The following is an 18,165-nucleotide window of genomic DNA, read 5'->3' on the forward strand; positions in this document are numbered from 1 at the left end:
GACTCAACCACCAGCCAAGGACTATACATGGTGGGACTGATTGTTCTGGCAGCACGTGTATTGTAGAGGATTGCAAATTCGATCAATAGGAGGAGAGGACCTTGGCGCTGTGAAGGTTCTGTGCCCCAGTGTAGGGGAATTCCAGGGCCAATAAGTGGGAGAGGGTGGGGTGGCAGGCATGGTGGGGGGAGGCAACAGGGTTTTGTTCTTATTGTTTTTGTTTGTTTCTTTGTTTGTTGGAGGGAAAACTGGGAAAAGAGAAATTTACATGTAAATAAAGAAAATAAAATCTAATAAAAAATAAAAATAAAAAAGAAGACAAATCAAAAACCCCGAAGTAACAGTGTGTCATCATCAAAATCTTAGCTGCTATCAAAGAATTAAAGATTCTAAGAGTTGGAGATGGGAAAGAAGAGCCACTTCCACGAATAAAACAGATTAATATTGTTATATAATACTTGAGTTTAGTTTCCAATACCCTCTTAGGATGCCTGTTTTACTTTTGTATTATTTAAAGAAAATGAGAATAAAAACACAATGGCTATATGTTATACTTTAAAAGTGTTGTTATTTCAAAAAGCATTAATTAAATTCTATAATTCTGATATATGTATATACTAATATAATGTATTACTAAATATAATTACTATATTAGTCAAATATTTTATATTATATGATATAGATAATTAATAATGAATTTAATGATTATTAATATAATATAATTGTAGAAATCTCAGTGGAGTTCTATAATATGTAGGAGACTTTTTATATTTTTTAAACTCTGAAGTATTTGCCTATTTAACTTTATCAGAGACATGGGACTGCACCAGATGAATTACATTTTCTGAACTAATACTCTAGAAAACTACTGTTTCATGGTCATTCTGTTGTTCTCAGTATTTACTCTTTGATTTATTTATAAATAGAATTATAATTAAACTTGGGATTTAATCTCAAGATGGTTAAGGTGTAGTAGTTCAAATCAGTATTGACTTAACCTGTAGTTTTATAGCACCCTGTGTAACACTGTAGTTCTTTTGGTCAATTAATGTGAAAGGTAACATTCTTAAGTACATAAATTTAGCACATTGATTTTTAAAACATTATTTTAAGACAGGAAGCCAATCAAATACTGTATGTTCTCTAGTAACTAATTCTGAATACCAAATAGAAATGTACCCAGAGAATTATATTTTATATATCAAAAGTTTGTAAAGATATGATTGCTAACTTTAAGAAATAATGCTTATTCACTGAATTATACTTACTTTATCATGAGAAAAATCATTCCAACTTTCACCCTTCTTTTTTAAATCTCAGAGCTATCCATCTTCTATATGAGAAGAGAGAAAACTGCAACAAAATTACCATAGAAAACAACAGTAAATTCAAAAGTGTTTAACTTGTCAAATAAGAAGAATCTTTATGTATATAAAAATATAAATACAAAAATGTGAATTAACTCAGTCATGAAGATTCTTCAAGGCAAGTTAAGTACTAATGTTATTAGATGGACATCTAAATTCTGGACAATATTATTAAAATATTCCTGAAATAATAATATATTCTATTTTAAAAAGCTTTAGAGAATACTTTTCATAGTGTCTTTTACTCTCTTTTGAAACTAGTTTGAAAATATTTAGAAAAAAATATCTTTTCAAATGAAAACTAAATACATTATGGAATTTTACTTATGTCTTACCTCTTTTATGTCAGTCTATATACCTCAGTTATAATAACAATACAAATTATTTCTGAGAGGTTGATATTTATAAAACTGCATAATTAAATTTATATTTACAACTCAGGCAGTATGGTATTTACCGCCTTCCCTGAAATCTCCATGGAAGAGTCATAAATGCCCAGGAGGATGAATTCTAATGTGGACATCTGAAGTCCAGGATCATTTGGATCCTTCAGTTAGGTGCTTATTGGTTACCAAGAAGCACATAACATTTATTTTTCCCCACAACTTTTGGGATGGAGAACTATTAAGGATGAAGTAATGATTGTTTATTTACATCAAGTGTCATGAAGATGAGAAGAACAAAAGGAACAGCAAACCTTCAGGACACTTGTGTTGGTTTTGTTGGAGATAAGAATTGCAGTGAGAAAAATTAAAAGCAAAGACCACTGTAGAGTGGAAAACTACAAGGCTGGTTGGCTCTCATTCACCTCGTGTGTGCCTTTCCTTTTTAGGTAAGATCTTTGATTCTCTGGATTTAGGGGAAGTTAATTCTTATCCAAGGTCACAGAACTTCTTTAAGTAGAATGTAAAAAAGTTTTTTTTATCTGCTATTTTTCAACTTCCTTCGGTGCAAAACTTTTAAAATGACATGTACTGTTTGTCTTCTCCTTGGTAGACATCATTGGGAACAAAAAATGTTCAATAGTACAAGTGCACCACCGATCATGGTCTTGATAACTGGTTCTCTTAGAAGGCACAAGATGTTTCAGAAAACAACTCATAAAATTTAATTTTACTGGAACACCTTTCTTATGCTGTCTTGGTATATTGCAGTGCCAAACTGATTTTCAACCTAAGACACTTTGTTTCCTTTGATATTTACAGGTGTTTGAAGATTTAAAAAGTTTATTTATAATTCAAGAAGAGTTAAAGTCTCAAGACATGTTTTTTATTTAGATATTAATATATTCTACTCAATTTTGCCTAACTCAAAATTCTGATTCTAAGATAATAAAAAAAAAAAGCCAACACTACTATTTTTTCCTATTAATGTGAATTTTCGCCTTCTGGTCAGCTCCAGTTTACCTTGGGTGCAAACACTGCAGCCAGTCCCGCAGCACCCAGAAAAGACTCCAATCCGAGGTGCTCTAGCATTCCCAGGATCATAGGGTCAGGGGTAAGTAGAACACAACAGCTGTTCCAACTCCACCAGGAGTAACTGGGACCAGCAGGATACAGGGACAGAGGAACACGGCCAGCCCAGAGGCTCAGGTTTCTTCCAATCAGCACCGGTTTAACTTGGGCAAGAATTCCTCAGCCAGTCCCATAGCACCCAGAGGAGGCTCAAATCTCAGGTGCTCTAACACACCCAGGATCACAGGATTATAGGATCCCAAGATCCCAGGAGCATGGTCACAGGGTCTCAGAGGAAGCTTGATTCTCAGGAATTCTTGACACACCCAGAATCTCAGGATCACAGGATTCCAGAATCACAGAATCACAGAGAAAGATGGACTCTGAGAAGTTCTGATACAACCAGGATTACAGGAAGATATGTCAAGGGCAAGTGACACTAGAGATAACCAAATGGTGGGAGGCAAGCATAAGAATGTAAGCAACAGAAACCAAGATTATCTGGCATCATCAGAACCCAATTTTCCTACCATAGCAAATCCTGGATATACCATCACACTGGAAAAGCAAGACTATGTTTAAAATCACTTCTCATGACAATTACAGAGGACTTCAAGAAGGACATAAATAAGTCATTTAAAGAAATACAGGAGAACATAGGTAAACAGGTAGAAGCCCTTAAAAAGGAAACACAAAATCTCTTAAAGAAATACAGGAAAACACAATCAAACAGGTAAAGGGAATGAACAAAACCATCCAAGATCTAAAAGTGGAAATAGAAACAATAAAAAAAATCACAAAGGGAGACAATCCTGGAGTTAGAAAACCTAGGAAATAGATCAGGAATCATAGATTAAAAGCATCACTATCAGAATACAAGAGATAGAAAAGAGAGTATCAGAAGCAGAATGTACCATAGAAAACACTGACAAAACAGACAAAGAAAATGCAGAAAGCTCCTAAATCAAAACATCCAGGAAATTCAGGACACGATGAGAAGACCAAACCTAAGGATAAAAGGTATAGAATAGAGCAAAGATTCCCAACTTATTGAGCCAGTAAATATCTTCAACAAAATTATAAAAGAAAACTTCCCTAACCTAAAGAAAGAGATGCCCATGAACATACAAGAAGCCTACAGAACTCCAAATGGACTGGGCCAGAAAATAAATGTCTCCAGTTACATAATAATCAAAACATCAAATGCACTAAACAAAGAAAGAATATTAAAAGCAGAAAGGGAAAAAAAGTCAAGTAAAATATAAAGGCGGACCTATCAGAATTACACCAGACTTCTCTTCAGAGACTATGAAAACTATAAGATCCTGGGCAGATGTCATACAGATCCTAAAAGAACACAAATGTCAGCCCAGGCTACTATACCCAGCAAAACTCTCAATTAACATAGACCGAGAAAACAAGATATTCCATGACAAAACCAAAGGTACACAATTTCTTTTCACAAATCCAGCCCTACAAAGGATAATAAATAGAAAACACCAACACAAGGAGGGAAATTACACCCTAGAAAAAGCAAGAAAGTAATCTTTCAATAAACCTAAAAGAAGAGAGCCACAAAAAATAATTCTAACCCTAACAACAAAAATAACAGGAAGTAACAATCATTTTTCCTTAATATCTCAACATCAATGAACTCAGAAGTTCTCAGAAGATGGAAAGATCTCCCATGAACATGGATTAGCAAGATTAATATAGTAAAAATGGCCATCTTGCTGAAAACAATCTAGAGATTCAATGCAATCTCCATCAAAATTCTAAATCAATTCTTCATAGAGTTAGAAAGAGTGATTTTCAAACTCATTTAGAATAGCAACAACAACAACAACAACAAAAAAAAAACCCAAGATAGCAAAATTTTCTCAACATTAAAATAACTTCTGTGGGAAATCACCATCTCTGACCTCAAGCAGTACTACACAACAATAGTGATAAAAACTGCATGCTATTGGTACAGAGACAGACAGGAACATCAGTGCAGTAGAATTGAAAAACCAGTAATGAATCCACAGACATATATGGTCACTTGATATTTGACAATGGAGTTAAAACTATCCAGTGGAAAAAAGACAGCATTTTCAATGAATGGTCCTGGTTCAATTGGTGGTCAGTATGTAGAAAAATGCAAATTGACCCAAAGTCCAAGCAGATCACGGACATCCACATAAGACTAGATACACTGAAATTTACAGATTAAAATGTGGGAATCACATGGGCACAGATGAAAATTTCCTGAACAGAACACCAATGGCTTATTCTCTGAGATCAAGAATCGACAAGACCTCATAAAATTGCAAATCTTCTGTAAGGTAAAGGACACTGTTGATACGACAAAAAGGCAAACTAAAATTGGGGAAAGATACATCTGATAGAGGGCTAATATCCAATATATACAAAGAACTCAAGAAGTTAGACCCTAGAGAATCAAAAAACCCTATTAAAAATGGGGTACAGAGCTAAACAAAGAATTTTCAACTGAGGAATACCAAATGGCTGAGAAGCACCTAAAGAAATGTCCAACATCCTTTGTCATTAGGAAAATGCAAATCAAAACTACCCTGAGATTCCACCTTACACTAGTCAGAATGGCTGAATTTAAAAACTCAGGGGATAGTAGATGCTGGCAAGGATGTGGAAAAAGGGTAACACTCCTCCATTGCTGGTGGGATTGCAAGCTGGTACAACCACTCTGGAAATCAGTTTCATGGTTCCTCAGAAAATTGGACATAGTACTACCTGAGGACCCAGCAATACCACTCCTGGGCATATACCAAGAAGATGCTCCAACATGCAATAAAGACACATGCTCCCCTATGTTCATAGCAGCTTTATTTGTAATAGCCAGAAGTTAGAGAGAACCCAGATGTCCTTCAATGGAGAAATGGGCACAGAAAGTATGGTAAGTTTACACAAAGGAGTACTACTCAGCTATTAAAAATGATGAATTCATGAAATTTTTAGGTAAATGGATGGAACTAGAAAATATCATCCTTAGTGTGGTAACCTAATCACAGAAGAACACACATGGTATGCATTTACTGATAAGTGCATATTATCCCAAAAGCTCCAAATACCCAAGATACAATTCACAGACCACATGAAGCTCAAGAAGAAGGAAGACCAAAGTGTGGGTGTTTTAGTCCTTATTAGAAGGAGAACAAAATACTCACAGGAGCAAATATGGAGATAAAGTGTTGAGCAGAGACTAAAGGAAAGGCCACCCAGAGACTTTCCTACCTGGGAATGCATCCCATATACAGTTACCAAAACCCAGACTCTATTGTGGATACTGAAAGGAGCCTGATATGACTGTCTCCTGAGCGGTCCTGCCAGAGCCTTACAAATACAGAAGCAGATGTTCACCTCCAATCATTGGACTGAGCATGGGTTCCCCAATAGAGAAGTTAGAGAAAGGACTAAAGGAGTTGAAGTGGTTTGCAACCCCATAGAAAGAACAACAATATCAACCAACCAGACCTCCCAGAGGTCCCAGGGAATAAGCCATCAACAAAGGATTACACATGGCTCCAGCTGCATATGTAGCAGAGGACGGCCTTGTCATGCATCACAGTGTAGAGGAATTGAGGGCAGGTTGATGGGAATGCGTGTGTGGGGGAAGGAACACCCTCATAGAAGCAGGGGGGATGGGATAGTGGGTTTCCCGTAGGGGGAGAGACAGGGAAAGGGGATAACATTTGAAATATAAATAAAGAAAATATCCAGTTTAAAAAAGACGTGATTTTTCCAATAAGAACTGGACAAAATAAAGTATTCCTGGGGTATGGAAATTCAGTGTTTGTGTCAGACCCTTGCAGAACTAAGTGAATGAAATTTCAGTGTGAGATATTACAAACTTTGATTCACTGAAATGAGTAGAAAAATTCATTATGGTCTCTGTCATCAAGAACTTTATTGTTTAAATTCTCTGCACACTCAGAATTCTTATAGATTAAATTCTAGCCCTCCAACAGACTGTAGGTTTTCAGTGCTCTGGAGGTATAAAGAAATCAATTCATATTTCTGTCCCATGTGAGCTGGGGGAGGTGTGGGAAGCACAATGCCGGTCAGTATAAATCTTTTCTTCTGGATTTATGTTTTGTTTCACTTCCCTTTTCGCACTGGGTAACTGAGCTGTCTTTCACAACTATGTTCAAAGATGGCTCTCTGGAAATTCCTTCCCATCATCCAGTAAACTTTTTTTTTTTTTTTTTTTTGGTTTTTCAGTTTTTCGGTTTTTCGAGACAGGGTTTCTCTGTGTAGCCTCAGCTGGAGCTCACTCTGTAGACCAGGCTGGCCTCAAACTCAGAAATCTGCCTGCCTCTGCCTCCCCAGTGCTGGCATTTAAGGTGTTTGCCACCACTACCAATCTTAGAACACTAATTTTAATTATGATCTTTATACATCTGCTTCCCATTCATGCCTATGATGACACTTAATTAATTGATAAGTAAAATTATCAATTAATTTATTTTCAGATACTTGACACTTAGAAAAGAACCTGATCTGAAATTAATACTCTCTTTAGAGCAAAAGAACCATATTCAAACACCTATGTTGCTCTCTCTGTTATTTTAAAGTAGACTCTTTAATTTATATTTCATTTTCAACCTACAAGAAAGGTCAGCTTAAATGTCCATGGAGTACAACTCCTGACAGCATAAGGAATAAAATTCTCCTTTTTTTGCAATAGTAAAGATGATCATATCATGAATAACTAAACCAATGAGAAAGATACTCAAAGCTTGTCCACATAATTTCTGATTAATATATTTGAAAAGAAGAGATATAATATGATTAATTCATTAATCTGAATGTCTTGAGCAAAAATGGGGTTTAGTATTCACTAAATAACAATGAAAAATATCAAGTTAATTCTTGATCCTTTTGAGCAACTTTATTATATCTCTTGTTTATATCCTTTAACCCCATGTTTCTTGATACACTGTTTAATTATACTAAAAGCATCAAATCTGACCATTGCAAATTCTCTATGTTTAGCATGTGTTATATATTCTACAGTAACAAAGGGAATAAGTTTGTTACTACATTCTTAGAGTGGTTCAGTAAAAATGCCTACAGTAAGTTGGTGTGAAAGGAAAGAATCTGAGAGTAAGTGTCAATTTAAGGATAAGCTTTGTGCTATTTGTAACCTTTAGTGTGTTTCTTTTAAATTTTCACTGAGATGTGTGTGTGTGTGTGTGTATGTAAGTGTGTGTGTGTGTGTGTGTGTGTGTGTGTGTGTGTATTTATGAACATATCTTCAGGTTTTGTGGAGGAAAGAAAAGGCTGCAATGTTCTATAGTTGTGGACCAAAGGCAATGTGATCTTTTTTGACCTGGAAGTTGAGACCAGAAACCTTCTGAGAACTACTGAGCTGTTTCTTCAGCACCAAATCTTTCTTTCTTTCTTTTATTTATTATTTCTTTTGCTTGAAGCCTCATATGCCAAGACCACTTAGAAAAACATTTTGGATAATTTAAAATGAAAGGTTTTTTTTTTTCTATTATTTTGGGTCAGTTCTATGTTTCTAATATAATGAGGTATTAGAATTTTATTATTACATTGTGAAGACAGTCAAGTAATTTCCCCCCTGCTTTACTTATTCCCCATTAAATAAATTGCCTAAGATTCATGCCTTTCCTCTAAATTTTAAAACTACTTAGGGCTTTGTGGATATGCAGGAAGTGGATATATATATATATATATATATATATATATATATATATATAACTTATCTTTTATGGTACAGCTTTATGATACAGACATGTCAGATCTTGCAAATCTTACTTTGTGCTTGCATCATGGGCCAGTGCTTCCTGAAGTTCATACCATATGTTTATTGTTAATAGCTTATAATGTTAGTATAATTATAAAGAGTGGAGCATTTAAACACAAGAAAACATGAATCCTGTCCAGTGTCCTTTGTCCCAAGTAAAAATGTCTAATATATTTACTCACTCATTTTATTAGAAAATTTAGTTTGTCTTAAGACATAAGAATGAAGAATTTTTATTTAGAATCTATTCACTAAAATCTATTTTGTTGAATTAATTTCAATTATCATTCCAATGACACATTGTATAACAATCAAATTTTCATCCAATATCATTCTTAATATCAATGTATGTAGATCTATTTTATGCTTAATGCTTTTGGGATAATGTTTACTCTAGAATTAGTGATATTTACTTGGTTAAGTGGGCAATTGAATACTACTCATTAAGTATTTGCTCCACTGCATGGAGTGCCACAACAGAGGGAGCAAATCAGAGGCTGCAGCAGACAATGGGTACGATCTATAATGAGCAGCAGAGTATTCAATACTTTCCATTCCTGAGGATAAACCATACCTTGTAGAAATGAGAAAGGCTACACATGGACCCAGTTGCCTTTGCTACCTATGAAAAGCAAAGGGATGTTTTTCATTTATTGTGTTGGGTTGTTTCTTAAGTGAGTGAGTTGGAGGTTTTAACTCTAATTGGAGGCAATAGCACTGATCTTTCTGGAAAATGAGGTCAATTTTACATTCATTCTTCCAATGAAGAGTTATCTCTGAGGCTCTAGGCAGGAGTTTTCTTGTTGGCTTGGCCTCCTCCATCCTTCCTTTCTTGCTCTTATATTCAACCTGCCTCCTCTTGTATGGCCATCATGAGCTCTGAGAGGATCGTTGTGTGTTATTCACATAGATATTCTGCTTTCTCCCAGGAAGATATTATTCATTAAAATAGAAAAAGAAAAGGCATATTTAACTTTGAATTCTTGACTATAACAATTCATCTGTGATTCAATACCACCAGATTAACATCTAATCCAATGCATTCTGCCTTAACATATGGAACTTGATTATGTTCAATGATGGTTCAGTGTATGAATAAAATTTTAAGACATAGAATAGCATTCTGTATTTAGCAATGTAAAATATGAATACTGATGTTGAAACTGCTCTGAGATATTATTTTGCTTTTTCATAGTCAAAAACTCTTAGTCAAACATAAACAATACACTTCCAGTCAGTAACTCCACCTGTACTCACAGTAAATCAGCAAGGCTCTCCAAGTCATCAGCCCTGCCTCTCTCCCTGGAGGACTATCCTAACTCCTGTCATTGGTGAGACTCCCCCACTTCAATCCCCACATTAACTGGTATCCCACAGAACTCAGCAGACATGGACTTTGTCCTGCCCTGTTGAAGATCCTTCTCCTTTCTGGTTCATATTTCTACCTGAACTCATGGTGTATTTGTGTGATTAGTGCTCTACCTCACAGCTCTGCCTGTCTTCCAGGAGGCCTATTCTAACAAGGGATACAAAACCTCCTCTAACCAAAGACAGAGTTCCACCTGCCTCCTGGAAAGCCTAATCCTATTCAGGATCAAGGTCAGCTAACACAAGGGAAAACCAGATGGTAGAAGGCAAGCTTGATAACATAATCAAAAGAAGCCAATGGAATTTGGAACCATAAGATTCCAGTTCTCCTACTACAGCTAACCCTGTATATCCTAACATACCTGAAAACCTAGGTCCTGACCTTAAATCCATCTCATGAAGATGAAGATGATAGAGGCCTTCAAGGAGAATATGAATAATTTCTTTAAAGAAAAACAAACAGTATGGTCAAACAGGTGGAATCCCTTAAAGAGGAAACAAATAAATCCCTTAAGGAAATAAAGGAAAATACATTCAAACAGGTGAAAAAATGTAAAAAACAGTAAAAAAGAAACTGAAAATGGAAATAGAATCAATAAGGAAAACACAACTTGATGAAACCCTAGAGATGGAAAACTTAGGAAAGATAACAGGAACTACAGAGCATCACCAAATGAATACAAAAGATGGAAAAGAGAATCTCAGGTGTAGAAGACACTACAGAAGAAACGGACACATTAGTAAAAAAGAAAAAAATGCCAAGTGTAAAAATTCTCTAACTCAAAAGTCCAGAAAAATTGGAACCCAAAGAAAAGCCAAACCTAAGGATAATAGGAATAGAATAGGGTGAAGATTCCCAGTTTGAAAGACCAGAAAACATCTTCAACAAAATTATAGAAGAAAACTTCTCTAACCTAAATAAAGAGCTGTCCATAAAATACACGAAGTCTACAGAGCACCAAAGATATTATATCAGAAAAGAAAACTGTCCCAACACACAATAATGAAAACACTAAATGTACAGATCCAAGAAAGACTATTGAAAGCTGTAAGAAAAAAGGACAAGTAACAGAAAAAAGGCAGATCTGCTATAATTGCACCTGACTTCTCAACAGAGATGCTAAAAGCCAAAAGAACCTGGACAAATGTCTTGAAGGGACCACAGATGCCATCTAAGCCTACTATACACAGGGAAACTCTCAATCATCATAGATGTAGAAACCTTGATATTCCATGACAAAACCAAATTTAGACAACATCTTTTTACCAATACAGCACTACAGAGGATACTAGACAAAGCTCCAATACAAGAAGATAGCTATATCGAAGAAAACAAAAGAAATTGGTCATTAAAATCTCTCGACATCAATGAACTCAATTCACAAGTAAAATGACACAGGCTAACAGGCTGGATAAGAAAACAGGCTCTGTCATTCTACTGAATACCAAAATTCACTTCAGCAACAAAGATAGACACCAACTCAGTAACTGGATAGAATAAAAAGGTTTTCTAAGCAAATGGTCCCAAGAAATAAGCTGGAGTAGCCATTTGGTTGAATAAACTTTCAACCAAAGTATTCAAAAGAAATGGAGCCAGATACGTCATACTCATCAAAGGGAAAATATTTCAAGATTAAGCCTCAATTCCAAAGATCTATGCCACAAATGCAAGGGTACCCACATTTGTAAAAGAAACCTTATTAAAGTTCAAAACACATATTGAACCTCACACAGTAATAGTGGGAGACTTCAACACCCCAGTCTCACAAATGGACAGGTCAGGGAAACAAAAACCAAAGAGATACATAGTGAAACTAACAGAAGTTATGTACCAAATAGATTTAGCAGATATCTATAGAACATTTCACCATAAAACAAAAAAACAAAGTATACCTTCTTCTTAGCACTTCATGGTACCTTCTCCAAAACTGATCATATAATCAGACACAAAACAAGCCATAACAGATACAAAAAGACTGGAATAATCCTACACATTCTATCAGTACAGGACCAAATAAGTTTGGTCTTTAATAACAACAAAAACAACAGAAATCCCACATACTCATGGAAACTGAACAACTTTCTATTCAGTAATAACTTGGTCAGGATAAAAATAAAGAATGAAATTAAATCATTCTAGAATTATTTGAAAAGATAAAACATACCTAAACTTTTGGAACACAATGAAAGGAGTGTTAAAAGAAAAAAATCATACCACTAAGTGCCTTCATAAAGCAACTGTAGGGATCCCATACTAGCAACTTAAAAGCACACATGGAAGTTCTAGAAGAAAATTAATAAAACACATAAAAGCATAGTAGACTCCAGGAAACAGTAAAACTCTGGGCTAAAACTGAAAAATTAGAAACAAAGAGAACAATATAAAGAATCAACAAAACCAAGAGCTGCTTCTTTAAAAAAAATCAACAACATAGACAAAAACTTAGCCAAACTAACTAAAAGGCAAGAGATAGTATCCACATTAATAAAGTCAGAAATGAAATGAAAAAGAAGTTATAAAAACAGATCTGAGGAAATTAAAAATCACTAGGTCTTACTTCAAAAACTTATACTTGACAAAACTGGAAAGTCTAAACAAATGTATGATTTACAGATAGATACCATGGACCAAAGTTAAATCTAGATCAGGTAAACAATCCAGTCAGTCTTGTAACCCATAAGGGAATAGAAGCAGTTGTAGAAAACATACCAACCAAAAGAAGCCCAGGACCAAATGATTTTTTGTGAAGAATAATAAAAGTCTTTCAAATCAGAGTTAAAACAAACACTCCTTAACCTATTTCACAAAATAGAAACACATGAAATACTACTTAATTCATTCTATGAGGCCACAGTTACCCTGATACATATACCATACAAAGACACAACAAAGAAACAGAACTTCAAGCCAGTTTCACTTGTAAACATCAATGCAAAAATACTCAATAAAATTCTCACAGAACTAATTCAAAACTCATCAAAAATGTCATTCACCACGGTCAAGTGGGCTTCATCCCAAGGTTGCAGGAATGGTTTAATATGTGAAAATCAATCCACCTAGTCCACTATAAAACAAACTCAAAGAAAAAAGCATCTAATTAGATGCTGAAAAAGCCTTTGACAAAATCCAACACCCCTTCTTGGTAAAAGTCATGGAGATCAGAAATTAAAGGCAAATACCTAAACAAAATCAACACAATATTCAGCAAGCCAATAGCCAGTATCAAATTAAATAGAGGGAAAATTGGAGCAATACCACTAAAATCAGGGACAAGACAAGACTGTCCCACTCTCTCCCAATCTATTCAATATAGTGTTTGAAGTTCTAGCTACAGCAATAAGGCATAAAAAAGAGATCAAGGAGATACAAATGGGAAAAGAGGAAGTCAAAGTATCTCTATTTGCAAAAGTTATGACAGTATACATAAACAACACCAAACATTCTACCAAAGAAATCCTACAGCTGATAAACAACTTCAGCAAAGTAGCTAGATATAAAATTAACACAAACAAATCAGTAGCTCTCCATTTTACAAATGATAAATGGGCTGAGCAAGAATTTAGGGAAACAACACCCTTCCCAATAACCACAAATAACATAAAATATATTGGTGTGACTCTAATGAAGCAAGAAAAGATCACTATGACAAGATCTTCAAGTCCCTGAAGAAAGAAATCAATGAAGACCTTGGAATACGAGAAGATCTCCCATGATCATGGATCATGGATTGGTAGGAAGAGCAAAAATGCCCATCTGAACAAAAGCAATCATCCACAGATTCAATGCTATTCCCATTAAAATTCCAGCAGAATAAATTTCAGACCTTAAAAGAGCATTTCTCAACATCATATGGAAAAAAAAAAGTGTAGCCACAACATTTCTGAACAATAAAAGAACTTCTTACAGAATCACCACCCCTGACCTCAAGCTGTATTACAGAGCAATAGTTATAAAAACTTAATGGTATTGGTACAGAAACAGATTGAGCAATAGAATCGAAGACCCTAAAATAAACCCACAGTCCATCATTCTCTTACTCCTCCATACCTATGAATACATGATTTTTGACAAATAAGCCAAAACTATACAGTGAAGAAAAAAGAAAGCATCTTCAACAAATTGTGCTGGTTTAACTGGTGGTTGGCATATAGAAGAATGCAAATTAAACCATGTTTATTATGTTGCAAAAAGCTCAAGTTCAAGTGGGTCAAGGATCTGAACATAAAATTTGATATGCTGACTCTAATAGAAGCAAAACTGGAAAATAGCCTTGAACACATTGACAGGAGAAACATTATTTTCTGAATAGAACAGCAATGGCTCCAGCTCTGTGATCAACAATTTATAAATGGGACACTGTGAAACTGAAAAGCTTCTGTAAAGCCAAGGGCACTGTGACTAGTTCACTGTCTTTTATAGTCAGGAAAGTCTTCCAGTAGTGGAACTGGGTTACATTGTTGAGTCACTGGCCAAAGAGTTCCCATGGAGATTGCCAAACAAACTAGTCTGATACTAGGACAGTTCACTTTCCATAAACTGGCAATAGAGCTTGATAGTTGAGGATAAAATCCATAGGGCTCCTTAAAGATAGAGAGGTTGAGCTTGTGCAAGGGGCCTGCAGGGAGACTTCTTTCCCACTTTCTATTATCTTTACTGTGATAAGACATTCTTCAGCCTAAGGAGAGAGAAACCTGAACATAAACCCAGCCATACCTCCCTACAATCTGCCCTGCCTGCAAGGTGTTCTGAAGCACTGATGGCACAGAATTGTGGGTGTGGCAAATCAATATTTTGTTTAACTTGAGACCCAAATCACAAGAGGATGTCCATGCCCTACGCTTATCTGAGTTTCCAGGAACATAAAACTGAGTTGCTCAGTGACACAAGGTAGAACCAAATTCAAGTACAAAGCAATCAATGAAGTGATTCATAATGATATCATGCTACACTCATAGATTTGTACCTTATCTAGTAGTCATCAGAGACATCTCCTTAGGCTGCACATGGCAGCAGGTACAGAGACTCAGAGCCATACATAATGTAGGGAGATAAGTCCAAATTGGTGGGCTCCATTGGATACTTCCACTAGGATATCAGGAGCTCTGAAGAGGATTGGAGGAAAATATTTTATTAATATGAGTGGATAGAGGATACCAGGAGAACACACCCCCACTGAATCAATTAAGCAGTGCTCATATGGGCCTACAGAGACTATAGCATCAAGCATATGTTCTGTATCAATCTACCAGGTCCTCTGAATATTGTTATAGCTGTGAGCTTATTGCTTTTGTGGGACTCTTAAATGCAGGAACTGGTCTACATCCTCACTCTTGGGATTCCTTTCCTCTTCTTGGATTGACTTGTCCAGCCTTGACATAAGGTCTCTTGTCCTGTCCTAGTGTGTCTTGTTTTGTGCTCTTTGACTAAAATCTCAGGGCCCTGCTTTTTTCTGAAGAGGAAACAGAGGATTGGATTTGGGGTAGAAGAGAGGTGCAGAGTATCTGTGCAGAGTGCAGGGTATAGAAACTGGGATTGCAATGTATATGAGAGAAAACTCTATTTTCAACAAAAAGAAAAACTGTACTATGTGACTAATAGTTAACCTTTGCAAAATTTTGTAATTATTTGTTAAAGATAAAATGATTACTTGTATTGTCTTCCTGCCCAAAGCAATGCTTTTTAATGTTCTGAAGCAGTAACTCCATTTAATATGTTTTCTAAAATATTATAGAAATTTGTGAATAATTTTGTCTTGTCAAAATGGGAGGGGGTTAGTAGAATAGCTGAGTCATAAACTAGTGCTCTCCCCCATTTAAATGAATGTTAAGAAAACTATTGAGTAGCCTCATGTATATATGTGGGGAAATCTATTTAACTTGGGAGCAGAATTGTGTTTCCCAGAGTATGGACAGAGTATTGGGAATTATGGTTGGGAAAACTTGATAAATCCTTTTCAATTTTAATTAGAAATAACAAGTTATGTGTGTTATTGCACAATGTAGATAGTACAGATAATAATGAGATACTGTACATTAAGTACAAATAAGAATAAAGGTTTTTGACAATTCTTAACATAAAATTGATCAATGACTATGTCCTACCTACTATACACAGGCAGAAAACCTCATGGTGGTCTATGGGGCACCAGACAATTCTAACTCCATATACTCAAATAACATTATACTGATCTAGCAGGATATATTGAAAATATATATGTATATACATATATTAATGCAATAACAGCCAACAGAGAACAAGAGCATGAATTGGATGTTGAGTTGGGCAGTGAATATTGAAGAGTTCAGAAGGAAGAAAAAAAGAAGAGTAATATTGTAATTATATTATAACCTTAAAAATGTCTCTTGGAACCTAATTAATACTGAAAATCTTTTATATAACTAAAATCAGTGTGAGAATAAATTTAAGAGTTAAATTTAAAAAAAAAAAAAACCTCCAATTTAAAAGCCTCAGACAGGAAGTCAATAGGAACAAAGGAATTGGAATGGTGAAATAAACGGTATCAATAACATATGTCTGGCAGAAAACTTAGAAAAAGATCTAGCTCCCCTATTCTTTTTGTATTAACCAGCAAGGACTACCACACAATTTACCAAGATTTGAAAGTATCTTTTGGGATTTTGAGAAAAAAAAATAGTTTATAGTGAACATGGACATGTTTTGCTTGCCTAGTCTCTATTTGCCTATTTGGAGAATGTTTTACCCGATTGAATTTCCTCTCACAGAAGATGTGAATCAGTGCCCTCAATCATTTCTTTTGAAATCTTCAGTTTTAGATTACTCGATAGGGCTAAATCATGATAGGTATAAAACCTCTAATTGCCAACAGCCTTCAAAAACAAATAAAGAAAATTCCTGCTCTGTGTATGGGAATTTTGTTAACATCATACTGAGCAATTCCCTGGTTGGTGAGGATACAGCCACAAATATTCTTCAATCAGCATCTCTCTACAAATGCCCTTAAAACTAATTCACATCTGGCAGGAAGCCTTAGTGTAGATTGCTTAATTAGAAATCTAATTTCTTCATCATATGCATGTGTCTACATACAAGCCAGAGTGATGGTCTAAAGCAGTTAATGTGAATCCACTTCAAAGACACTCATTAAGTGCTTGAAATCCATGGTAGAGAGGTCAGGATGATTAGAGAACAAGTAGACATCCACTGGGGAGTGAATATCATTATTTTTGGGTTGGAAATTTAACCTTTCATGTCAGTGTGCTTTTATGAGTATGATACAAACTGCCTCTAAGACAGAATCACTCTAGCTGTGTGTCTAATATTTCAGATGCTCAGCTATGGTCCAATATTTAATAATAATAAAAAGATACTGGGTAAAGAGCCACAGGCAATTAGTGACTATGGAAAGAGAGGGAATTAATCTTTCCCAAAATGAGTTTCCCTAATTAGTTATTCAATATTCTAAAAACATATACATAGGCCAACGCTAAAGAAAATCAGCAAGTTGGATTTTATACCTTCACCCACACACACACAAACACACACACACACACAGAGAGAGAGACAGAGAGAGACAGAGAGAGAGAGTTATAGGACACACAATGCAGGACAGAGAGGCAGAGATGCCATGTAAAGGAGTCAGGAGAGATTGTCCCAAAGGGCTGCTCAGTTGGATCAGAAGTGGCCAGGATGGAACATAGAAATTGGTAACTAATAACTTTGAGTAATCAGTGAGAAGTAGATTCTAGCATTATGGAGGCTAGGCTGCAACCCAACTATTGTGCTGCTTAAGGCATATTAAAATATAAAGGCTGTGTGTATGTCTTTCATTTGGTTACTTAAGTCATTGATGTGGGAAACAATCTCCTACTGGTAATTTATTAATAATACTACTACAAAAGTGTGCTTCTGAATTGTTTCTATTACGTTAATTTTGTTTCAGGACATATGCATTTTAATGAAACCACTTACTGATATCAAGAGATGAACTTTAATTTATTCCCTGCATAAGTCAAATTTCAATGATTAACTTAGTTAACATTTTACTAGGTGTAAAGTCTAGCTTTTAACTGTATTATGTTAAAATAGAAATTTATACATTTAAACATTTAAAGTTCTATAACTATACTACATAAAATATAATACATACAATTACTTATATGTGTATGGAAGCAAAAGGTAACACTATTCCTCACAATAAAA

The 18,165-nt window shown here is 35.1% G+C and overlaps 1 long non-coding RNA gene across 1 annotated transcript in view; it reads right to left on the reverse strand.

Moving 5' to 3' along the window:
- The window catches only part of LOC116089101, a 9,050-nt gene extending 5,951 nt beyond the window's left edge, over positions 1 to 3,099 (reverse strand). The window contains exons 1-2 of the long non-coding RNA XR_004118154.1: positions 2,774 to 3,099; positions 1,269 to 1,353 (exon numbers count right to left, since the gene is read on the reverse strand). This is a non-coding gene — a long non-coding RNA (uncharacterized LOC116089101). The remainder of the gene's footprint in view (positions 1 to 1,268; positions 1,354 to 2,773) is intronic.
- Positions 3,100 to 18,165: the final 15,066 nt, after the last annotated feature.

This window comes from Mastomys coucha, unplaced genomic scaffold (genome assembly GCF_008632895.1).
Source record: "Mastomys coucha isolate ucsf_1 unplaced genomic scaffold, UCSF_Mcou_1 pScaffold14, whole genome shotgun sequence".
Lineage (NCBI taxonomy): Eukaryota > Metazoa > Chordata > Mammalia > Rodentia > Muridae > Mastomys > Mastomys coucha.